This window comes from Callorhinus ursinus, unplaced genomic scaffold, assembly GCF_003265705.2.
Source record: "Callorhinus ursinus isolate GAN/ISIS: 27379988/994484 unplaced genomic scaffold, GSC_fseal_2.0 scaffold104, whole genome shotgun sequence".
Classification (NCBI taxonomy): domain Eukaryota; kingdom Metazoa; phylum Chordata; class Mammalia; order Carnivora; family Otariidae; genus Callorhinus; species Callorhinus ursinus.
In genome coordinates this window covers 1493359-1517156 of record NW_027397166.1, presented here as the reverse complement: position 1 = coordinate 1517156, position 23798 = coordinate 1493359, and the positions used below count along the sequence as shown (strand labels likewise).

The following is a 23798-nucleotide window of genomic DNA, read 5'->3' as shown; positions in this document are numbered from 1 at the left end:
TTTCCAATTTTTTATTTAAATTCCAGTTAGTTAACATACAGTGTGATATTAGTTTCAGGTGTAGAATTCAGTGATTCATCACTTACATACAAAACCCAGCACTCATCACAAGTGTCCTCCTTAATCCCTATCACCTATTTAACCCATCCCCCTGCCCACCTCCCCTCCAGTAACCCTCAGGTTTTTCCCTATAGTTAAGAGTCTGTTTCCTGGTCTGCATCTCCCCAACCCTGTGTTCATCTGTTTTGTTTCTGAATTTCCACATATGAGTGAAATTCTATGGTATTTGTCTTTCTCTGACTAACTTATTTCACTTAGCATAATAATCTATGTCTCCATCCATGTCATTGCAAATGGCAAGATTTCATTTTTTTTTATGGCTGAGTAATATCCCATTGTGTGTGTGTGTGTGTGTGTGTGTGTGTGTATCTCACATCTTCTTTATCCACTCATCAGTTGATGGACATTTTCTTTAGTTCTTTAGAAATGGTTGTCTTCTTTCTGTGTGTATAGTTTATTATTTTCTGTGTAAGGAATATATGTTCCTTATTTATTTGCATGCCTTATATTTTTTGTTGAAAACAGTACATTTTAAATAATATGATCTGAAAAATTCTGCAGATCAGATTTTCTGTTCCTAGGATTTATTTTTTTTTGTTACTTCTGGTAGCATTGTAGCTTGTTTGTTGAGTGACTTTTTGAAACTAATTCTGTATACTCTGTATTTTTGTCATGTGTGTGGTCACTGAAGCCTCTGTTCCATTAATTTAGTAGTCAGGTAATTATTACAAAAATATTTCCTTACATGTCTGTAATCAATAGGTCTCCCAGGAGTTCTGTGTACATGTTTGTGCATGCCTTCAACATTCAAACAGAAGTTGACAATTCTGCTTTAATCTTCACTTCTTGCTTGCACAGAGCTTCAAAGTCAGTCAGAGGTAAGGACTTGGCTTCTTTGGTTGGTACCTGCACAATCCTGGGCATTTGCACATGCATATTCATATGTGTGGTCTTCTAGACTACCAGGAATATATTAAACCTTTTCTTTTATTTTTTTTTAAGATTTATTTATGTACTTGAGAGAGTGAGAAAGAAATGGGGGAAAGGGAAAGAGAAACTTAAGGAGACTGCACTGAGCAGGGAATCAGACACATGACCCTGAGTTCAAGACCTGAGCTGAAACCAAGAGTCAAACACTAAACCTACTGCACCACCCAGGCACCCCTATTAGAACTTTTCAAATCCTCAATGGAAATGTCATTTCTGAGCTTTTCCTTCTAACATTTTTGATTATCCTATTGTTTGCAACATTGTTTTTCAATAAAGTTTTTATTTATTTATTTGAGAATGAAAGGGAGAGCGAGAGAGCTAGAGAGGCAGAGTGGGGTAGGGGCAGAGGAAGAAGCAGAATCCCTGCTGAGCAGGGAGCCTGAGCTGACCTGGGACTCTATCCCAGGACCCTGGAATCATGACCTGAGAGCCGAAGGCAGATGTTCAAGTGATTGAGCCACTCAGGCACCCCTGCAACTTTGTTTAATTAGTGACATTGAATGCCTTTCCATGCGCTTATTGGTCATTTATATATCTTCTTTGGAGAATAGTGTATTCAAATCCTCTGACCATTTTTCAATTGGGTTACTTATGATTTGTTGGCTTTGTAGGAGTTTTTGATATATTTTGGGTACTAACCCCTTACCAATAATGCCTATATTTCCTCTCATTGTGTAGGTTGCCTTTCACTTGATTGTGTCCTTTGGTGCACAAAATTATAAAATTTCAATGTAGTGCAATTTATCTATTGTTATTTTTGTTACCTATGTTTTTTGGGTCATATTAATGAAATTATTCCTCTATTCCCCACTCCCTCATATACCCAATGATTTCTTCTAAGAATTTTATAATTTTAGCTTTTATGTTTAGGTCTTTGATTCATTGAAATTTACATTTTATATGTGGAATAAGGTAAGGGTCCAACTTAATTATTTTGCCTTTGGATATCCAGTATTCCAACACAATTTGTTGAAACACTGTCTTTTCTCCACTCTATGGTGTTAACACCCTTGTTGAAAATTATTGAGAATATATGCAAGACTTTATTTCCTAGCTTTCTATTCTACTGCATTGGTCTATACAAATGTCTTTAAGTCAGTATCATACACCTTTGGTTAATGTAGCTTTGTAATGTTTTGAAATCAGGAAACATGAGATCACTGACTACATTCTTTTTTAAGACTATTTTGAATATTTGGGATCTGTTGATATCCTTGATACTGAATTTTAGGGTGGATTTTTCTATTTGTGTAAAAAACACCACTGGGATTTTGATAAAGGTTGCACTGAATCTGTAGATTGCTTTGTGTAATATTTACATCTTTTCCAAATTTTTATTGAGATATAATTGATGTACAGAGGGTCTCAGGACCCTCAGCATCACACACACAAAAAAAAAACCAGGGGTGTTTGAGTGTGGCAGAGCTCCCAGGTATCAAAGCGGGGAAGCTGGTTGCAAAGACGGAGTTGAGGAGTGGGCTCTCAGCTTGGGATTGCCATAAAGCATGACCCGTGGCACAGTTGGGCCACTACTTTTTGAGCAGGGATCCAACAAGTGGCAGATCTGGAAAGAATCCCCTACCTCCCCTGGGAGGAGTGGCACGGGAGGGCACTGCAGGAATCAGCTGGGTTTGGAGACTCCAAACGGGGTCATGTGCCAGAGATAGAAATGCTCGGGCACAGGCCAGGTGAGCACTGAATGTGGCCTGAGACCAGGGGGACAGGAGTGATTGACTTCTTTCCTCTGAGGGCTCACTGAGGAGTGGGGCCCCGAGGTCTTGGCTCCTCCCAGGCCAGAGATTGGGAGGCCGCCATTTTCACTCTCCCCCTCCAAAGCTGTGTGGAAAGCTTTCAGGGAATAAAAACTACTGGAGAGCAAACCCGAGCAGATTACTTAGCATGGCACCTGGCAAGGTGGTGCAATTCCACCTCGGGCAAAGACATTTGAGAATCTCTGCAACAGGCACCTCCCCCAGAAGATCAGCAAGAACATCTAGCCAAGACCAAGTTTACCCATCAATGAGAACTGCAAAACTCCTGTGCTAGGGGAATACAGCACATAGAATTCCTGTTTTTTTCCCCATGATTCTTTAGTCTTTCAAAGTTAATTTTTAAAATTTTCTTTTTTTTCTTTTTCTATTTTATTGAATTTTTCTTCTTTCCTATTTCAACCTATATCTTATTTTATCAATTCCTTTTTTAAAATCGTTTTTTAATTTGCACTTTCATAGTCCTATTCTATCCCTTCATTGAATTTAACCTTATTTTGTGTGTGTGTGTGTGTGTGTGTGTGTGTGTTTTTCTTTCCTTAAAATTTTGGGATACAGTTTCTTCTAACAGACCAAAATATACCCTAAATCTAGTGTATGGCTTTGTTCTAGTCTCCCACCTGATCACATTCTTTTTTTTTTTTTTTAACTTTTCTTCTTTCTTTTTCCAACCAACTTCTTATCAAATCCTTTTTAATTTTTTTTTAATTTTCATCTTTACAGTCATATTTCATCCCTTCATTGTATTTACCCTTATTTTTGTGTATATATAAATTTTCCTTTCTTTAAAATTTTGGGAGGCAGTTTCTTCTAACAGACAAAATACACCCAAAATCTAGTGTATGGCTCTGTTGAATTCACCAGCCTGATCATATTCTTTATTTTCCCTTTCTCCCCCCCCACCCAGTTTCCGGTCTCTTCTGATTTGTTTAGTGTATATTTCTCTGGGGTCATTGTTACCCTTTTAGCATTTTGTTCTTTCATTCATCTATTCGTCTCTGGACAAAATGACAAAACGGGAAAACTCACCTAAAAAAAAAAAAAGAACAAGAGGCAGTACCGAGTGCCAGAGACCTAGTCAATATGGACATTAGTAAGAGGCAGTACCGAGTGCCAGAGACCTAGTCAATATGGACATTAGTAAGATGTCAGAACCAGAGTTCAGAATGACAATTATAAAGATACTAGCTGGACTTGAAAAAAGCATAGAAGATATTAGAGAATCCTTTTCTGGAGAAATAAAGGAGCTAAAATCTAACCAAGTCAAAAACAAAAAGCTATTAATGGGGAACAATAAAAAATGGAGGCTCTAATTGCTTGGATACATGAGGCAGAAGAGAGAATTAGTGATATAGAAGACCAAATGATGGGAGGACTAGGGAAAAGATGGCAGAGGAGTATGGGACCATATTCCAATCAGTCCCCTGAATTGAGCTGGATATCCACCAGACCACTTTGAACAACCATGAAATCAGCCTGAGATGTAAGGAGATATATCTGGATCTCTACAAACAGAATATGACAGGCGGTTGGTTTCAAGGTACGATGCGGGGAGCCATGATTCCACAGGCAGTTATTGGAAGATAAATGGAAGAGGGAGAGAGCGGAGATGTCACGACCCTACACTGCTGGTAAGCAATAGCCTCCAGTGCTGGGATTGGGGCACAGACTCGCAGACTGGTAGTGGCAGTGAAAGGACTTTAGGGCAGGGCCCCACGTGTGAACTGGGGGCAGCTGGCGGTTTTAGAAGCACAAAAGGCAGAGACCTGCCCCATGCCCTGACCTGGAGGTGAGGACTGGGAGCCCTGCTGAGGGGCCCGGAACCCAGGACTCTGCAGTTTTTAGCAGCACAGACAGAAACGGAGATAGTGGGGCCTGGAGAGCTCACTGAAGGACAGACTGCGATGTCTTTGTTCTGAGGCAGAGGATTGGAAACTGCCTCTTCTGTTCTGACTCTTGGAAGAGATGCGGAAAGCTGCCAGGGAAAGCCACCAGAGAACAAAAGCCCCCCAAAACCAGTTTTCACTGAACCCATCCCCCACCACAGGGGGCAGGGCAACTCTTCCCAAACAGGGTTGCCTGAGTACAGTGCAGCAGGCCTCTCCCCCAGAAGATGGGCTGGGAGAACAAGAGGGTGACAACCCTAAGATTCCTACAAAACAGGTGTATCTTGCTTGGGTTCTGGTCAATAATTTGGACTTTGTACATTCCCTCAACTACCCCTCAACAGAATGACTAGGAGGAGGAACCCCCAAAATAGGAAAGACTCAGAGACTGTGACTTCTGATACAGATTTACAAATGGATACAGATATAACCAAGATGTCAGAAATGGACTTCAGGGTAACAGTTATGAAGACGATAGCTAGAATGGAGAAATCGATTAATGGCAACATAGAGTCTCTAAGGGCAGAAATGAAAGCTGAAATGGCAGAACTTAAAAATGCTATCAATGAGATCCAATCTAATCTAGATACTCTAACACCTAGGGTAAGCAAGGCAGAAGAACGAGTTAGTGATCTAGAAGACCAATTAATAGACATGAAAGGAAAAGAGGAGGCCAGGGAAAAACAACTCAGATTCCATGAAAATAGAATCAGAGAAATAAGTGACACCATGTAACGTTCCAATGTCAGAATTATTGGGATCCCTGAGGGGCTGGAGAGAGAGAGGACTAGAATGTATATTTGAGCAAATCATAGCTGAGAACTTCCCTAATCTGGGAAATGAAACAAACATTCATGTCCTAGAGGCAGAGAGGACCCCTCCCAAGATCAAGGAAAACAGGCCAACACCCTTGTATGTAATAGTAAAATTTGCAAATCTTAGAACCAAGGAAACTATCTTAAGGGCAGTTAGGGGAATGAGATTCCTACTGTACAGAGGGAGGAACATCAGAATAATGTCAGACCTATCTACAGAGACCTGGCAAGCCAGAAAGGGCTGGCAAGACATATTCAGGGTACTAAACGAGAAGAACATGCACCCAAGAATACTTTACGTGGCAAGGGTGTCATTTAGAATCGATGGGAGAGAGGCAGAACATCCATAGCTGGCAGAAACTGAAAGAATATGTGACCACTAAGCCGGGCTTGCCAGAAATATTAAGGGGGGTTCTATAAAAGGAGAAAGACCCCAAGAGTGATATAGAACAGAAATTTACAGAGATAATCTATAGAAACAAGGACTTCACAGGTAACATGATGACAATAAATTCATATCTTTCAATAATCACTCACAACGTGAACAGTCTAAGTGCTCCCATAAAACGGCACAGGGTTGCGGATTGGATAAAAAGAAAGAACCCGTCCATATGCTGTCTACAAGAGACTCATTTTGAACCTAAAGATACATCCAGACTGAAAGTGAAGGGATAGAGATCCATCTTCCATGCCAACGGACCTCAGAAGAAAGCTGGGGTAGCAATTCTTATATCAGACAAATTAGATTTTAAGGTAGACTGTAGATAGAGACAAAAAGCATGTGTCTCTATATCACTATATCATGCTTAAAGTGTCTATCCAACAAGAAGGCCTAACAATTGTAAATATCTATGCCCCCCAACATGGGAGCAGCCATCTACATAAGCCAACTGTTCACCAAAATAGTCATATTGATAACAATATGTTAATTGTAGGAGACCTCAATACACCACTCTCAGCAATAGACAGATCACCTAAGCAGAAAATCAACAAAGAAACAGCTTTGAATGACACACTGGACCAGGTGGACCTCATAGATATATACAGAACATTCCACCCTAAAACAACAGAATACTCACTCTTCTCCAGCACACACGGAATTTCTCCAGAATAGACCATGTACTGGGTCACAGATCAGGTCTCAACAGATACCAAAAGATTGAGATTATTCCCTGCATATTCTCAGACCATAATGCTTTAAAACTGGAACTCAATCCCAAGAAAAGTTTTGGCAGAAATTCAAACACTTGGAAGCAAAGACCACTCTGCTCAAGAATGTTTGGGTCTACCAGGAAATCAAAGAAGAACTTAATTCATGGAAACCAATGAGAACGAAAACACATCGGTCCAAAACCTATGGAATACTGCAAAGGCGGTTCTAAGGGGGAAATACATCGCCATCCAAGCCTCACTCAAAAAATAGAAAAATCCCAAATGCACCAACTAACTTTACACCTTAAAGAACTGGAGAAAAGGCAACAAATTGATGCCTAGCCATGCATTAGAAGAGCAATGATTGAGATTAGAGCAGAGATCAATGAATTAGAAACCAGAAACACAGTAGATCAGATCAACGAAACAAGAAGCTGGTTCTTTGAAGGAATTAATAAGATCGATAAACCACTAGCCAGACTTATCCAAAAGAGAAAGCACCCAAATTAATAATATGATGAATGAAAGGGGGAGATCACGACTAACACCAAGGAAATAGAAACAATTATTAGAAATTATTATCATCAACTCTATGCCAATAAATTAAGCAACCTGGATGAAATGGATGCCTTCCTGGAAACCTATAAACTGCCAAGACTGAACCTGGAAGAAATTGACAACGTGAATAGGCCAATAACCAGTAAGGAGATTGAAGCAGTGATCCAAAACCTCCCCAAAAACAAGAGTCCAGGGCCTGATGGATTCCCTGGGGAATTCTACCAAACTTTCAAAGATGAAATAATACCTATTTTCTCAAAGCTGTTTCAAAAAATAGAAACAGAAGGATAGCTTCCAGACTCATTCTATGAGGCCAGCACTACTTTAATCCCCAAACCAAAGACCCCATCAAAAAGGAGAATTTCACACCGATATCCCTAATGAATATGAATTCCAAAATCCTCAACAAAATTCTAGCTAACAGGATCCTACAATACATGGGAAGGATCATCCACCACAACCAAGTGGGTTTAATCCCCGGGATGCAAGGGTGGTTCAACATTCGAAAATCAATCAATAGAACACATTAATAAGAGGAGAGAGAAGAACCATATGGTCCTCTCAATTGATGCAAAAAAGCATTTGACAAAATACAGCAGCCTTTCCTGATTAAAACTCTTCAGAGTATTGGGATAGAGGGAACATTCCTCAAGTTCATAAAAACAATCTATGAAAAACCCACAGTGAATATCATCCTCAATGGGGAAAAGCTGAGTGCCTTTCCATAAGATCAGGAACACGTCAAGGACGCCCACTCTCGCCACTATTGTTCAACATAGTACTAGAAGTCCTAGCAACAGCAATCGGACAACAAAAAGAAATAAAATGTATTCAAATTGGCAAAGAAAACGTCAGACTCTCTCTCTTCACAGATGACATGATCCTTTATGTGGAAAATCCAAAAGACTACACCCCCAAATTAGTAAAACTCATACTGCAATTCAGTAAAGCGGCAGGATACAAAATCAATGCACAGAAATCAGTTGCTCTCTTATACAGTGACAATGCAACTGTAGAAAGAGAAATTAGAGAAATGATTCCATTTACAATAGCAAAATTAAAAATAGAGTTACCCTATGACCCAGCAATTGCACTACTGGGTATTTACCCCAAAGACACAGATGTAGTGAAAAGAAGGGCCATATGCATCCTAATGTTCAAGGAGCAATGTCTGCAATAGCCAAACAGATGAATGGATAAAGATGTGGTCCATATATACAATGGAATATTACTCAGCCATCAGAAAGAATGAATACCCAACTTTTACATCAACATGGATGGGACTGGAGGAGATTATGCTAAGTGAAATAAGCCAAGCAGAGAAAGTCAATTATCATATGGTTTCACTTATATGTGGAACATAAAGAACAGCAAGGAGTACATTAGGAGAAAGAAGGGAAAAATGACAGGGGGGAAATTGGAGGGGGAGACGAATCATGAGAGACTATGGACCCCGAAAACAAACTGAGGGTTTTAGAGGGGAGGGGGGTGGGGGGATGGGTTAGCCTAGTGAAGGGTATTAAGGAGGGCAGGTATTGCATGGAGCACTGGGTGTTATACGAAACAATGAATCATGAATCACTACATCAAAAACTAATGATGTTCTTTATGGTGAGTAACATAACATAATAAAATTAAATTAAATGAAAAAAATAAATAAAAATAGTGTTGACTAGGCATGTAGAGCAGCAGATCACAGTATGCTTAATTTGGCCTCAATTATTTAAGTGATGTTTGTTGCTGGATATTTTTGCCTAGATCTATTGGGTGGGTTCCAGAGAATGAGGAAGCGTGTACTGAACATTGTCCTTCATGATTTCTGAGTTCACCAAACCAGGTAAATACTGATCAATCTGGATGTGTAAATGTAAGCAATTGATTAAATCTCACTAGACATTTGAGGATAATTAAAAACTAAACAAACATTTCTAAATGCACACATTCTAAGTGAAACAAATCCTGCAGCATACTTAAAGAACAATATCTCATGGTGAAGTACAATTTAGGTGAAAAGCACAAGAACGAGTCAACATACTAATAATGTTATTCAACACATTAGTATGTAGAAAAAGGAATACATGATTATTCTGATAGATCCCAAAAAATACATTTAATAAAATTCAACTACTTTACCTGACTTGAAAAAAGGTAACTCATGTTAAGAAGCAAAGTCCATAACTTGATAAATAACATTGATAAGAAGTCAAATGTTTATATGTTTAAAGATGAAACAGGAAATCCATTTCTAATAAAATCAGGAGCAAGACCAGACTATCCCCTATTCCCACTACTATTCAACATTGTTCTGAGAGTTCAAACCCTAACAATAAGTACAATAAGTATATGAAAACATTATAACGTTTAACTGAGAGACACAAAATAAGTGGAGAAACATAATGCATTCCTTGAGAGAACACCTAATTCTGCAAAAATATCAGTTTTCCCTACATTAATCTACACATTTAATATAATTCCTCTGAAAATCCAATGGGATGTTTTAGTATATACATTTGCTCCAAAATTCCTCTGGAAGAAAAAATGCAACATGTACAAGATTTAGCAGAACTACTACTGAGAGGGGACTTCCCTTACCAGATATTAAAAGTAGTATCACAATAATCAAAACAGTCTGCAACCAGGAGGAAAACAGATAAATATATCACTAGAAGAGAACAGAAACTCCAAAAAGAGATACACACACACACACACAATATATATATATATATATATATATATATATATATATGAATTCAATATATATAGGGATATATATATATGAATTCAATATAATATGAATATGGGATTTCAAATCAGTTGAGAAAAGATAAGTTATCCAATAATTGATGTTAGGAAAACTGGCTATCCATTTGGAACAAATATTAACTTCTCACCTCTCTCAATAGACACATTTACATAAAAATAATACAGATAAAGTAAAAATTTCAACATAAAAACCCCTCTAAACTCAAATGTATTATGACTATACAACTTGTAGTGCAAAGTGTTTAAAAACAAACAATATAGAACAAACAAAAAACGTTATCTAAAACCCACATGTTCTAAAGGAGGAAATTAAAATTAAAAAATGAATGATATATTTTAACAAAGTAAGCAGTCAAATGATAGATGAGCATAAGAAGAGACGAAGCTAACATGAGAGACAAAGAACTAATATATTTAATATATGAGGATAATTTTTTTTTCAATAGGGAAAAAACCAACATGAAATGGGCTCAATAAAAACAGATTATTCATATAAGGAGAAATACACATGGTCATTAAACATATGGAAAATTCTTAACCTTGGAGTTCAGATGGCAGAGTACTAAGGGGACCTATGCTTGCTTGTCCCTTGAACATAGCCAGATAAATATCAAATCATTCTGAACACCCAAGAAATTGATCTGAGGACTGAGAGAACAAACTGCATATCTAGAGGAAGAAAAACAGCAACCTCGTGGAAGGTAGGAGCCACAGAGAGTTGATTTGGGGGAGAAAAGAATTGTGGGTTCTGCACAGGGGAGAGAGTCCTGATCATGGAAAGGGAGAGAGGGAGAGAGGGAGGGAGAGAGATAGAGAGAAAGCAGTGCATACACAGGGGATTACACAAGAAAAACTCTTCCCCTAAGACACTGACTGGGAAAAGGAGAGGGCCTGCAACTATTTATAAACAACAGCAGAGATCAAAGTCTGAAGTTTTAGAAGTCCACTCCATTGCTGTAGTCATGCCTGGCAGGCTTAGCAGTGTTCCTGTGGGGAAGGGGGCAGACGCCTTGGAGCGGACAGTGTGTCTAAGGATCCCCTGGGTCGTATGGAAAGAAACAGTTCCCTTCTGTTTAGGTGAACAAAATACACCTAGTTAAAACTTGCCACACAGTGGACAAGGTCCAAAAACACCCCACAGCAAGCAAGGAGAAATTCCGCAGTGGACTGACCTGAAGGAAGTAGCAACCAAAACACTACACCAGAGTGCACACTCTGACACACTAGCCCCAAGACAGTATAGGACTTCTTCATAACAGAGCCATTACTCTTGGGAGCAGGAAAAGTAACAGGCTTACCTAACACACACACACACACACACACAACAGTGACTTAGAAAAATAACAAGTTGGAGGAATTCACCCCAAAAGAAAGAACAGGAAGAAGTCACGGCCAGGAACTTAATCAAAACAGATAAAAGTAAATTGCTTAAACCAGAATGTAAAACAACAATCATACGGATACTAGCTCGGCTTGAAAAAAAAACAAAACAAAACAACATAGAAGACACTAGAGAACCCCTTACTGTAAGGATAAAAGAACTAAAAATGAGTCAGGCTGGAAGAAAAAATGCTATAACCAATATGCAAAACTGACTGGATATAATCACAAGGATGGACGAAACAGAGGAATGAATCAGTGATATAGAATAAATTATGGAAAATAATGAAGTTGAAAAAAAGGGAAATAAAAGTATTGGATCATGAATATAGACATAGGGAACTCAGCGACTCCTTATACCATAATAACATTTGTATCATTGGAGTCCCAGAAGAAGAGTGGTAAAAAGAGGAAGAAGGTTTATTTGAGCCAATTACAGGAGAAAATTCCCCTAATCTGAGGAAGGAAACAGACATATAAATCCAAGAAACACAGAGAAATCCCATCAAAATCAACAAACATAAGCCAACACCAAGACATGTCATACTCAAATTCACAAAATAACAGACAAGGAAACAATCCTGAAAGTAGGAAGGGGAAAAAATCCTTAACCTAAAAGGGTAGACAAATCAGGTTCACAGCACATCTGTCCACAGAAACTTCACAGGCCAGAAGAGAGTTCCATGATATATTCAATGTGCTGAATGTGAAAAATATGTAGCAAAGAATACTTTATCCAGCAAGGCTGTCATTCAAAATACAAAGAGAGATAAAGAGTTTCCCAGACAAACAAAAACTAAAGGAGTTAGTGACCATTAAACCAGCCCTGAGAGAAATATTAAAGGGGACTCTTTCAGTGGGAAAGAAAGACCAAGAGCAACAAAGACTAGAGAGGAACATAGAACATCACCAGAAACACCAACATTACAAGTAACACAATGGCCCTAAATTCATACCTATCAATAATTACCTTGAATGTAAATGGACTAGATGCTCCAATCAAAAGATACAGGGTAACAGGATGAATAAAAGAACAAGACTCATCTACATGCTGCCTACAAGAGGCTCATTTTAGGCTCCACATGCAGCACAGAGACCAACACAGGACTTGAACTCACAGCCCTGAGTTCAAGAACTGAGCTGAGATCAAGAGTTAAACACTTAACCACCTGAGCCACCCAGGTGCCCCAGGAGACTCATTTTAGACCTAATAACAGCTATAGACTGAAAGTGAGAGGATGAACCATCTCTCATGCTAATGGACACCAAAAGAAAGCCAGCGTAGCCATTTTTATATCAGACAAACTAGAGTATAAACCAAAGACTGTAACAAGAATGAAGAAGGGCACTATGTCAAAATTAAGGGGTCTATCCCTCAAGGAGATCTAACAATTGTAAATATTTATGGCCTCAACCTGGCAGCACCCAAATATATAAATCAATTAAAAACAAACATAAAGTCGCAGGGGAGTTTAACACCCGACTCCAGCAATTGACAGATCATCTAAGCAGAAAATCAGCAAGGAAACAATGGATTTGAATGACACACTTGACGAGATGGACTTAACGGATATATTCAGAACATTTCACCCTAAAAGAGCAGAATACACATTCTATTCAATTGCACATGGTACATTCTCCAGAATAGATTACATACTGGGTCACAAATCAGGACTCAACTGGTACAAAAAGACTGAGATCATACCATGCATATATTCAGGCCTGAACCCTATGACTGGAAGTCAATCACAAGAAAAAAATAGGAAAGACCAAAGAATGAATGGTTTAACCAACAAATTAAAGTATCTAACTATCTATCTATCTATCATCTATTTATCTATCTATCATCTATTTATCTGGAAGCATATATATCTATATCTATATCTAATCTATATCTATATATATGGAAGCAAATGAAAATGAAAAGGCAACAGCCTAAATCTTTGGGATTCAGCAAAGGTGCTCCTAAGAGGGAAGAATATAGAAATACAGTCCTACCTCAAGAACTGAGAAATTTCAAATACACAAATTAACCTTACATCTAATGGAGCTAGAACAGGAACAGCAAATAAAGCAAAATGTCAGGAGAAGAAGGGAGATAATAAAGACTAGATCAGAAGTAAACAATATAGAAAGAAAAAAATCCAGTAGAACAGATCAATGAAACTAAGAGCTGGTTCTTTCAATTACTAAAATTGATAAATCCCTAGCCAGACTTCTCAAAAAGAAAAGAGAAAGGACCAAAATAAATAAATCACAAATGAGAGAGGAGATATAACAACCAACATCACAAAAATACAAACAATTATAAGTGAGTATTATGAAAAACTAAATGCCATCAAACAGGGCAATTTGGAAGAAATGGACAAATTCCTAGAAGCATACAAATCACAAATATGAAAGAGGAAGAAATAGAAAATTGAAACAGAACCATAATAAGGAAAGATATTCAATCAGTAATCAAAAATCTCCCAACAAATAAAACTCCAGGGCCAAATGATTTCCCAGGGGAATTTTCCCAGACATTTAAAGAAGAGTTAATACCTATTCTTCCTAAAGTGTTCAAAAAGATAGAAATGGAAGGAAAACTTCCAAACTTGTTCTGTGAGGTCAGCCAGCATTACTTTAATTCTGAAACCAAAGACCCCACTAAAAAGCAGAATTGTAGGCCAATATCCCCGATGAACATACATGCAAAAATTCTCAACAAGATTTTAGCAAATCAAATCCAACAGTACATTAAAGGAATTATTCACCACTATCAAGTGGGATTTCTACCTGGGCTGCAGGGTTGGTTCAATATTCACAAGTCAATCAAGTGGAGACACCACATTAGTGAAAGAAAGGATAAGAACAGCATGATCTTCACAACAGTTGCAGAAAAAGCATCTGACAAAGTGTAGCATCCATTCTTGATAAAAATCCTCAACAAAGTAGGGATAGAGGAAATATACCTAAACATCATTAAAGCCATAGATGAAAGACCCACAGCTAATATCATCCTAAATGGGGAAAAACTGAAAACTATTCCTCTGTAGTCAGGAATAAGATACAGATACCTACTCTCACAGTTGTTACTTCACATAGTACCGGAAGTCCTAGCCTCAGCAATCAGAGAACAAAAAGAAATAAAAGGCATCCAAACTGGCAAGGAAGAAGTCAAACTTTCAGTATTTGCAGATGACATAATACTATATGTAGGAGGCGCAGCCTTAGGAGCAAAGTGCCCGCTAAAGCAGGTGTTGGATTGCAGCGCGCTCGCGGAGGCTCAGGGATTGTGTGCAGCCCGGGAGCCTCTCAGAGAGTCTGGCTACTATTCCTCCGCCTCCCTCTCGGACAGCTTCCGAACCCAGCGGGGACGCAAAGAGTGAAAATGGTCCGCCATTCAGGCTCAATTCAGTCCTTTAAACAGCAAAAAGTGTGATGCAGGAGATCAAAGAGGAGAGTAGCAACAACTCTCTGAACAGAGAAGCGACCACTTACTGGAAGGTAGGGCGTGCGGAGAAGTGAATCCGAGGCGATATTCGGGAGGATAGACGGCGGGGGAGGGGCCTCCACCGGCCGCTTCTGGCAATTGATAGAGCCGCGGAGCACAAAATCGGACCTTTTAGAAGTTGGCTCTGCTGAGGGACGTCACTGCAGTGGCTAAGCGGGGGGTGGAATCCTCCCGGGACAGTGTGGTCTCAGGACCCTTGGGGTCACAGAAAGACCGGGGGTGCCTGAGTGCGCCAGAGCTCACAGGTATCGGAGCGGGGAAGCCGGCTGCAGAGACGGAGCCGAGGCACGGGCTCTCAGCTCCGGGTTGCCACAAACTGTGATCCGCGGTCCAGTCGGGTCACTGCTCCTCCAGCAGGGACCCAACAAGCGGCAGAGCTGGGGAGACTCCCCTTTCTCCCCGGGAAGGAGTGGCGCGGGAACGCACCGCAGGGATCTCCTGGGTTTGGAGACTCCACATGGGAATGGGTGCCAGAGATAGCAACGCTCGGTCACAGACCGGGTGAGCACGGAGTGTGCCAGAGACCAGGGAGACGGGAGTGACTGCTTTTCTCTGGGGGCGCACTGAGGAGGGGGCCCCGAGTTCTCAGCTCCTCCGGGTGGAGATTGGGAGGCCACCATTTTCGCCCTGGTCCTCCAAAGCTGTACCGAGAACTTGCAGGGAACAAAAGCTCCTGAGAGCAAACCCCAGCAGCTTACTTAGCCCGGACCGACAAGGGCGGGGCAATTCAGCCTCTGGCAAAGAAATTTGGAAACCACAGCAACAGGCCCCTCCCCCAGAAGATCAGCACGAACAGCCAGCAAGCCAAGACCAAGTTTACCGATCAAGGAGAACGGGAGAACTTCAGGGCTAGGGGAATACTGCACATAGAATTCATGGCTTTTTTTTTACCATGATTCATTAGTTCATCAAAGTTAATTTTTGTTAACTGTTTTTTTTTTAATTTTACTTTTTCCCTTTTTCAACCAACATCTTATCAATCCCTTTTTAAAAAAAATTTTTTTTTATTTTTAATTTTTAGAGTCATATTTTATCCCTTCATAGTAGTTACCCTTATTTTTGGCATATATATATAAGTTGTTCTCTCTTTAAAATTTTGAGATACAGTTTCTTCTAACAGATCAAAATATACCTAAATCACTAGTGTATGGCTTTGTTCTAGTCTCCTGCCTGATCACATTCTCTCCCTTTTTTCTTTTTTTTGTCTTAAATCTTCTTCTTTCTTTTTTCAAACAACTTATCTTATCAATTCCTTTTATAAAACCTTTTATAATTTTCATCTTTACAGTCATCTTCGATCCCTTCATTGTATCAACCCTTATTTTGTACATATATGTCTTTCTTCCTTTAAAATTTTAGGAGGCACTTTTTTATAACAGACCAAAATACGCCCAAAATCTAGTGTGTGGCACTGATCTATGCACTAGCCTGATCATATTTGATCATATTCTGCTTTTTTTGTATTGTTCTGTTTTTGTTTTTATCTTTTTTTTTTCCTCTTTCTTTTTTCTTTCTTTCCCTTTCTTTTCCCCTGGTTTCAGGTCTTTTCTGATTTGTATACAGTATATTTGCTGGGGACGTTGTAAACCTGTTAGCATTTTATTCTCTCATTCATCTATTCTCCTATGGACAAAATGACAAGACGAAAAAAATCACCTCAGCAAAAAGAATAAGAGGTAGTACCGTCAGCCAGGGACCTACTCAGTTCGGACAATAGTACGATGTCAGACCTAGAGTTCAGAATCATGACTTTAAAGATACTAGCTGGGCTTGAAAAGAGCATGGAAGTTATTAGAGAAACCCTTTCTGGAGAAATAAAAGAACTAAAATCTAATCAAGTCGAAGTCAAAAGGCTATTGATGAGGTGCAATCAAAAATGGGGGCACTACCTGCTAGGATAAATGAGGCAGAAGAGAGAATCAGTGATATAGAAGACCAAATGATGGAAAATAAAGAGGCTGAGAAAAAGAGAGATAAACAACTACAGGATCACGAGGACAGAATTCGAGAGATAAGTGATACGATAAGACAAAGCAACATTAGAATAATTGGGATCCCAGAAGAAGAAGAAAGAGAGAGAGGGGTAGAAGGTATATTGGAGCAAATAATAGCAGAGAACTTCCCTAATGTGAGGAAGAAAACAGGCATCAAAATCCAGGAGGCACAGAGAAACCCTCTCAAAATCAATAATAATAGGTCAACACCCCAACATCTAATAGTAAAACTTACAAGTCTCAGAGACAAAGAGAAAATCCTGAAAGCAGCTCGGGAGAAGAGATATGTAACCTACAATGGTAAAAATATTAGATTGGCAACAGACCTATCCACAGAGACCTGGCAGTCCAGAAAGGACTGGCAAGATATCTTCAGAGCACTGAACGAGAAAAATATGCAGCCAAGAATACTATATCCAGCTAGCCTGTCATTGAAAATAGAAGGAGAGATAAAAAGCTTCCAGAAGAAACAAAAACTAAAGGAATTTGCAAAAACGAAACCAGCCCTCCAAGAAATATTGAAAGGGGTCCTCTAAGCAAAGAGAGAGCATAAAAGCAGCATAGATTAGAAAGAAACACAGACAATATACAGTAACAATCACCTTACAGGCAATACAATGGCACTAAATTCATACCTTTCAATAGTTACCCTGAATGTAAATGGGCTAAATGCCCCAATCAAAAGACACAGGCTATCAGATTGGATTAAAAAACAAGACCCATCAATATACTGTCTGCAAGAGACTCATTTTAGACCCAAAAACACCCCCAGATTGAAAGTGAGGGGGTGGAAAACGATTTACCAGGCTAATGGACACCAAAAGAAAGCTGGGGTGGCAATCCTTATATCAGACAAACTAGATTTTAAAACAAAGACTGTAATAAGAGATGAGGAAGGACAGTATATCCTACTTAAAGGGTCTATCCAACAAGAAGATCTAACAATTGTAAATATCTATGCCCCGAACATGGGAGCAGCCAATTATATAAGGCAATTAATAACAAAAGCGAAGAAACACATTGACAACAACACAATAATAGTGGGGAACTTTAACACCCCCCTGACTGAAATGGACAGATCATCTAAGCAAAAGATCAACAAGGAAATAAAGACTTTAAATGACACACTGGACCAAATGGACTTCACAGACATATTCAGAAAATTCCAACCCAAAGCAACGGAATACACATTCTTCTCTAGTGCCCATGGAACATTCTCCAGAATAGATCACATCCTAGGTCACAAATCAGGTCTCAACCGGTACCAAAAGATTGGGATCATTCCCTGCATATTTTCAGACCACAATGCTTTGAAACTAGAACTCAATCACAAGAGGAAAGTTGGAAAGAACTCAAATACATGGAGGCTAAAGAGCATCCTACTAAAGAATGAATGGGTCAACCAAGAAATTAAAGAAGAATTAAAAAAATTCATGGAAACCAATGAAAATGAAAACACAACTGTTCAAAATCTTTGGGATACGGCAAAGGAAGTCCTGAGAGGAAAGTATATAGCATTACAAGCCTTTCTCAAGAAACAAGAAAGGTCTCAAATACACAACCTAACCCTACACCTGTAGCAAATAAAGCCTAAACCCAGCAGGAGAAGAGAAATAATAAAGATCAGAGCAGAAATCAATGAACTAGAAACCAAAAGAACAGTAGAACAGATCAACGAAACTAGGATCTGGTTCTTTGAAAGAATTAACAAGATTGATAAACCCCTGGCCAGACTGATCAAAAAGAAAAGAAAAATGACCCAAATCAACAAAATCATGAATGAAAGAGGAGAGATCACAACCAACACCAAAGAAATACAAACAATTATAAGAACATATTATGAGCAACTCTAAGCCAGCAAATTAGATAACCTGGATGAAATGGGTGCATTCCTAGAGATGTATCAACTACCAAAATTGAACCAGGAAGAAATACAAAACCTGAACAGAACTATAACCCCTAAGGAAATTGAAGCAGTCATCAAAAATCTCCCAACAAACAAAAGCCCAGGGCCAGATGGCTTCCCAGGGGAATTCTATCAGACATTTCAAGAAGAATTAATACCTATTCTCCTGAAACTGTTCCAAAAAATAGAAATGGAAGGAAAACTTCCAAACTCATTTTATGAGGCCACCATTACCTTGATCTCCAAACCAGACAAAGACCCCATCAAAAAGGAGAATTACAGACCAATATAATTGATGAACATGGATACGAAGATTCTCCCAAAATACTAGCCAATAGGGTCCAACAGTACATTCAAAGGATTAGTCACCATGACCAAGTGGGATTTATCCCTGGGCTGCAAGGCTGGTTCAACATCCGCAAATCAATCAACGTGATACAATACATTAACAAAAGAAAGAACAAGAATCATATGATCCTCTCAATAGATGCAGAAAACGCATTTGACAAAGTACAGCATCCTTTCTTGATCAAAACTCTTCAGAGTATAGGGATAGAGGGTACATACCTCAATATCATAAAAGCCATCTATGAAAAACCTACAGGGAATATCATTCTCAATAGGGAAAAGCTGAGAGCTCTTCCCCTAAGGTCAGGAACGCGGCAGGGATGTCCACTCTCACCACTGCTATTCAACATAGTATTAGAAGTCCTAGCCACAGCAATCAGACAACAAAAAGAAATCAAAGGCATCCAAATCGGCAAAGAGGAAGTCAAACTCTCACTCTTTGCAGATGATATGATACTGTATGTGGAAAACCCAAAAGACTCCACCCCAAAACTGCTAGAACTCATACAGGAATTCAGTCAAGTAGCAGGCTATAAAATCAGTGCACAGAAATCAGTGGCATTCCTATACACCAACAACAAGACAGAAGAGAGACAAATCAAGGAGTCAATCCCATTTATAATTGCACCCAAAACCATAAGATACCTAGGAATAAATTTAACCAAAGAGGCAAAGGATCTGTACTCAGAAAACTATAAAATACTCATGAAGGAAATTGAAGAAGACAAGGAAATGGAAAAACGTTCCATGCTCATGGATTGGGAGAACCAACATTGTGAAGATGTCAATGCTACCTAGAGCAATGTACACATTCAATGCAATCCCCATCAAAATACCATCCACTTTTTTCAAAGAAATGGAAGAAATAATCCTAAAATTTGTATGGAACCAGAAGAGACCCCGAATAGCCAGAGGAATGTTGAAAAAGAAAAGCAAAGCTGGAGGCATCACTATTCTGGACTTCCAGCTCTATTACACAGCTGTCATCATCAAGGCAGTATGGTACTGGCACAAAAACAGACACATAGATCAATGGAACAGAATCGAGAGCCCAGAAATGGACCCTCAACTCTATGGTCAACTTATCTTTGACAAAGCAGGAAAGAATGTCCAATGGAAAAAAGACAGTCTCTTCAACAAATGGTGTTGGGAAAATTGGACAGCCACATGCAGAAGAATGAAACTGGACCATTTCCTTACACCACACACAAAAATAGACTCCAAATGGTTGAAAGACCTAAACGTGAGACAGGAGTCCATCCAAATCCTAAAGGAGAACACAGGCAGCAACCTCTTCGACCTCAGCCGCAGCAACTTCTTCCTAGCAACATCGCCAAAGGCAAGGGAAGCAAGGGCAAAAATGAACTATTGGGATTTCATCAAGATAAAAAGCTTTTGCACAGCAAAAGAAACAGTACACAAAACCAAAAGACAACCGACAGAATGGGATAAAATATTTGCAAATGACATATCAGATAAAGGGCTAGTATCCAAAATCTATAAAGAACTTATCAAACTCAACACCCAGAGAACAAATAATCCAATCAAGAAATGGGTAGAAGACATGAACAGACATTTTTCCAAAGAAAACATCCAAATGGCCAACAGACACATGAAAAAGTGCTCAACATCGCTCGGCATCAGGGGAATCCAAATCAAAACCTCAATGAGATACCACCTCACACCAGTCAGAATGGCTAAAATTAACAAGTCAGGAAACGACAGATGTTGGCGGGGATGTGGAGAAAGGGGAACCCTCCTACACTGTTGGTGGGAATGCAAGCTGGTGCAACCCCTCTGGAAAACAGTATGGAGGTTCCTCAAACAGTTGAAAATAGAGGTACCATACGATCCAGCAATTGCACTACTGGGTATTTACCACAAAGATACAAATGTAGGGACCCGAAGGGGTACGTGCACCCCAATGTTTATAGCAGCAATGTCCACAATAGCCAAACTGTGGAAAGAGCCAAGATGTCCATCAACAGATGAATGGATAAAGAAGATGTGGTATATATACACAATGGAATATTATGCAGCCATCAAAAGGAACGAGATCTTTGCAACCACGTGGATGGAACTGGAGGGTGTTATGCTGAGTGAAGTAAGTCAATCAGAGAAATACATGTACCATATGACCTCACTGATATGAGGAATTCTTAGTCTCAGGAAACAAACAGTGTTGCTGGAGTGGTGTGGTGTGGGAGGGATGGGGAGGCTGGGTGATAGACATTGGGTAGGGTATGTGCTACGGTGAGTGCTGTGAATTGTGCAAGACTGTTGAATCACAGATCTGTACGTCTGAAACAAATAATGCAACATATTTTAAGAAAAAAGAAAAAGAAGAAGATAGTAGGAGAGGAAGAATGGAGGGGAGTAAGTCAGAGGGGGAGATGAACCATTAGAGATGATGGACTCTGAAAAACAAACTGAGGGTTTTAGAGGGGAGGAGCATAGGGGGATGGGTTAGCCTGGTGATGGGTATTAAAGAGTGCACATTCTGCATGGAGCACCGGGTGTTTTGAACAAACAATGAATCATGGAACACTACATCAAAAACTAATGATGTAATATATGGTGATTAACATAACAAGAAAAAAATTTTAAAAAGAAATAAAAAAATACTATATGTAGGAAATCTGGCAAACACCACCAAAAATTGGAGGAACTAATATAAGAATTCAGTAAAGTCATAGTATATAAAATCAATGTACAGAAATCAGTTGCATTTGTATACACCAATAATGAAGTAGCAGAAAAAGAAATGAAGGAATCAGTTTCATTTACAATTGCACCAAAAACAATAAGATTCCTGGGAATAAACCTAACAAAAGAGGTAAAAGATCTGTACTCTGAAAACTGTAGAACACTTATGAAAGAAATTGAAGAAGACACAAGGAAATGAAAAAGCATTCCATGCTCATGGATTGGAAGAACAAACATTGTTAAAATGTCTATAGTACCGAAAGCAATCTACATATTTAATGCAATCCTTATTAAAATACCAACAGCATTTTTCACAGAGTAGAAGAAAGAATCCTAAAATTTGTATGGAACCCCAAAAGACCCCAAATAGCCAATGAAACCCTGAAAAAGAAAATCAAAGCTGTAGGCATCACGATTTGGGTCTTCAAGCTGTATTACAAAGATGTAACCATCAAGATAATATGGTACTGATGCAAAAACAGACAAATAGATCAAAGAAACAGAATAGAAAACCCAGAAATTGACCCACAAATATATGGTCAATTAATCTCTGATAAACAGAAAGGAATATCTAATGGAAAAAAGTCAGTCTCTTCAAAAAAACTGTTGTGAGGATCATGTTGTTCTTATCCTTTCTTTCATTGGGAAAATTGGAGAGCAACATACAGAAGAATGACACTGGACCACATTCTTATACCATGAGTAAATGCAAAATGGATGGACAACCTAAATGTGAGACAGGAATCCATCAGAATTCTAGACAAGACCACAGGCAGCAACCTCTTTGACCTTGGCTACAGCAACGTCTTGCCAGAAATGCCTCCAAAGGCAAGGGAAGCAAAAGCAAAAATGTACTAGCGGGAACTTCATCAAGATAAAAATCTTCTGTACAGTGAAGGAAACAGTCCACAAAAGTAAAAGACAACTTACAAAATGGGAGAAATATTTGTAAATGACATATCTGATAAAGGGTTAGTATCCAAAATCTATAGAGAACTTATCAAACCCACCACCACTAACATTAATAATAGAGTTAAGAAATGGCAGAAGACATGATTAAACATTTTTCCAAAGACATACGGGTGGCTAAAGACACATGAAAAGATGCTCAACATCACTCATCATCAGGGAAATACAAATGAAAACCATGATCAGATAATACCTCACACCTGTTAAAAGGTGAAATTGAGCAACATAGGAAACAGCAGATGTTGGCAAGGATATAGAGAGGAGGAGGAGCAAGATGGTGGAGGAGTAGGAGACCGAAATTTCATCCGGTCCCAGGAATTCAGCTAGATAGGTATCAAACCATTCTGAACATCTACAAACTCAAAAGGAGATAGAAGAGAATAGCAGCAGCTCTCTGAACAGAAAAGCAACTACTTTCTGGAAGGTAGGATGTGCAGAGAAGTGAAGCCAAGGTGTTATTCGGGAAGATAGACCACAGGGGGAGGGAGCCTCCATCAGCTGGCTACTGGCAAGTGATAGAGCAGTGGAGCACAAAATCGGAACTTTTAGAAGTCTACTCCGCTGAGGGACATCGCTCCAGTGGATAAGTTGGTGGTGGGACCCCCACTGGGACAGTGTGGTCTCAGGCCACTACTCTTCCAGCAGGGACCTAACAGTCGGCAGATCTGGGAGACTCCCCTTCCTTCCCCGGGAGGAGTGGCGCAGAAGCACACTGCAGGAATCTGCTGGGTTTGGAGACTCCAAATGGGGTCCTGTGCCAGAGATAGAAATGCTCCATCACAGTCCAGGCGGCCACGGACTGTGGGTGGAGACTGAGGAGAAAGGACTGATTGACTGCTTTTCTCTGGGGGCTCACTGAGGAGTGGGGCCCGGAGTTTTCGCCTCCTCCGGGGTGGAGATTGGGAGGCCACCATTTTCATTCTTGTCCTCCAAAGCTGTAATGAAAGATTTCAGGGAATAAAAACTACTGAGAGCAAACCCAAGCACATTACTTAGCCTGGCCCCT

General features: G+C 39.4%; 1 long non-coding RNA gene across 1 annotated transcript in view; it reads left to right on the top strand.

Annotated features, from left to right (window-relative positions):
* LOC141371816 (uncharacterized) overlaps positions 1-23798 on the top strand; it is a 99534-nt gene that overhangs the window by 12026 nt on the left and 63710 nt on the right. Inside the window, exon 3 of the long non-coding RNA XR_012377058.1 lies at positions 823-938. This is a non-coding gene — a long non-coding RNA (uncharacterized lncRNA). The remainder of the gene's footprint in view (positions 1-822; positions 939-23798) is intronic.